This window comes from Rhea pennata, chromosome 24 (genome assembly GCF_028389875.1).
Source record: "Rhea pennata isolate bPtePen1 chromosome 24, bPtePen1.pri, whole genome shotgun sequence".
Taxonomy (NCBI): domain Eukaryota; kingdom Metazoa; phylum Chordata; class Aves; order Rheiformes; family Rheidae; genus Rhea; species Rhea pennata.
The window spans coordinates 8,637,968-8,640,654 of record NC_084686.1 but is presented as its reverse complement, the minus strand read 5'-3'; the positions used below and the strand labels follow the sequence as shown (position 1 = coordinate 8,640,654).

The 2,687-nt window shown below is 61.6% G+C and overlaps 1 non-coding gene across 1 annotated transcript; it reads left to right on the top strand.

Moving 5' to 3' along the window:
• The first annotated feature begins 2,050 nt into the window (after window positions 1-2,050).
• TRNAF-GAA (transfer RNA phenylalanine (anticodon GAA)) lies at window positions 2,051-2,123 on the top strand. Its single transcript has one exon. It is a non-coding gene; the product is annotated as a tRNA-Phe (tRNA).
• Window positions 2,124-2,687: the final 564 nt, after the last annotated feature.

Sequence of the window (2,687 nt, the reverse complement as noted above, 5' to 3'; positions counted from 1 at the left end):
GTGGCAGGGCGGGAGGGGTCCTTGTTGCTTCCTCCTGGCGTTTTGCAGAGCGGCGCTCTCTTCTTCCAGCCTGCCCCACCATGGCCGTGTCCTACACACCATGCAGATGGCCACGGCCCACCCCACAGCTGCGGGGAGCAGCCAGGACCCACACCGATGGCATTCTCCTTTGCTCGGCATCCTCCCACCCTGCGCTCCCTCACCTCTCTGGGGCCAAGCCAGAAGGCTGGCAGGGCCATGGGGGACCTCAAAGGATGCCGGAGGCATTTGGGTGCTGCGCTGCATCCACCCAAGCGGGGCTTCCAAAAGGCGGTCAGCAATCGCTCTCCAGCCTCACCCCCTTATCCTGTGGGGTCCTCACAGCCTCTCCTGTCCAACAAGCCCATGAGAGATGTTGGGTTGCGGCATCTCCACCTCTCGAGATCTGCTCAACGTGGCTGGGCAAAGTCCTGAGAGACCCGTGCCAAGGGGTCCCGCTCTGATCACGACAGGCTGTGCGCGAAACTCCTGAGATGCCCTCCACCATCAGCGTTTGGCAGAACGTGTCAAGACACCCTCGGGACCACCTCAACCAAGTGGACGTGCGCACGCACCCGTGGAGCTTCCCTCGCGAGGCTTTGGGAGGAAAGTGCTCTTTGGAGATGCTGCCGTTGGCCGTCCTGGGGCATTCCCAATGACTGGAGGCATGTCAAGCCACCTGTGGGGACATTGGTGGATTTCTGCGGACGAGGGAGGACCTGTAGGTGTGTTAGTTTTACGGCGGGCAGAACAAGGACTGGTTCAGGCATTGCCCCCCACACCCACACAGCAGGTGCCATCCAACCCGTGCCTGGAGAACAAGAGCAGAGCAAGTTGGGCAATGGTCAGCAGGGACATCCAGAGCCCGGCAATGTCCAGGCAACATACAGCTTGCTGCAGGCACCTCCTGCGCCTTGGCCTGCGCTCTGGCACGGCTCTGCTGTGAGCGAACAAAAGCTCTCAGGGCAGGGCCGAAGTAGCTCAGCTGGGAGAGCGTTAGACTGAAGATCTAAAGGTCCCTGGTTGAAGCCCGGGCTTCGGCAAGTGGCAGGGCGGGAGGGGTCCTTGTTGCTTCCTCCTGGCGTTTTGCAGAGCGGCGCTCTCTTCTTCCAGCCTGCCCCACCATGGCCGTGTCCTACACACCATGCAGATGGCCACGGCCCACCCCACAGCTGCGGGGAGCAGCCAGGACCCACACCGATGGCATTCTCCTTTGCTCGGCATCCTCCCACCCTGCGCTCCCTCACCTCTCTGGGGCCAAGCCAGAAGGCTGGCAGGGCCATGGGGGACCTCAAAGGATGCCGGAGGCATTTGGGTGCTGCGCTGCATCCACCCAAGCGGGGCTTCCAAAAGGTGGTCAGCAATCGCTCTCCAGCCTCACCCCCTTATCCTGTGGGGTCCTCACAGCCTCTCCTGTCCAACAAGCCCATGAGAGATGTTGGGTTGCGGCATCTCCACCTCTCGAGATCTGCCCAACGTGGCTGGGCAAAGTCCTGAGAGACCCGTGCCAAGGGGTCCCGCTCTGATCACGACAGGCTGTGCGCGAAACTCCTGAGATGCCCTCCACCATCAGCGTTTGGCAGAACGTGTCAAGACACCCTCGGGACCACCTCAACCAAGTGGACGTGCGCACGCACCCGTGGAGCTTCCCTCGCGAGGCTTTGGGAGGAAAGTGCTCTTTGGAGATGCTGCCGTTGGCCATCCTGGGGCATTCCCAATGACTGGAGGCATGTCAAGCCACCTGTGGGGACATTGGTGGATTTCTGCGGACGAGGGAGGACCTGTAGGTGTGTTAGTTTTACGGCGGGCAGAACAAGGACTGGTTCAGGCATTGCCCCCCACACCCACACAGCAGGTGCCATCCAACCCGTGCCTGGAGAACAAGAGCAGAGCAAGTTGGGCAATGGTCAGCAGGGACATCCAGAGCCCGGCAATGTCCAGGCAACATACAGCTTGCTGCAGGCACCTCCTGCACCTTGGCCTCCGCTCTGGCACGGCTCTGCTGTGAGCGAACAAAAGCTCTCAGGGCAGGGCCGAAGTAGCTCAGCTGGGAGAGCGTTAGACTGAAGATCTAAAGGTCCCTGGTTCAAGCCCGGGCTTCGGCAAGTGGCAGGGCGGGAGGGGTCCTTGTTGCTTCCTCCTGGCGTTTTGCAGAGCGGCGCTCTTTTCTTCCAGCCTGCCCCACCATGGCCGTGTCCTACACACCATGCAGATGGCCACGGCCCACCCCACAGCTGCGGGGAGCAGCCAGGACCCACACCGATGGCATTCTCCTTTGCTCGGCATCCTCCCACCCTGCGCTCCCTCACCTCTCTGGGGCCAAGCCAGAAGGCTGGCAGGGCCATGGGAGACCTCAAAGGATGCCGGAGGCATTTGGGTGCTGCGCTGCATCCACCCAAGCGGGGCTTCCAAAAGGCGGTCAGCAATCGCTCTCCAGCCTCACCCCCTTATCCTGTGGGGTCCTCACAGCCTCTCCTGTCCAACAAGCCCATGAGAGATGTTGGGTTGCGGCATCTCCACCTCTCGAGATATGCCCAGCGTGGCTGGGCAAAGTCCCCACGCGAGGCTTTGGGAGGAAAGTGCTCTTTGGAGATGCTGCCGTTGGCCGACCTGGGGCATTCCCAATGACTGGAGGCATGTCAAGCCACCTGTGGGGACATTGGTGGATT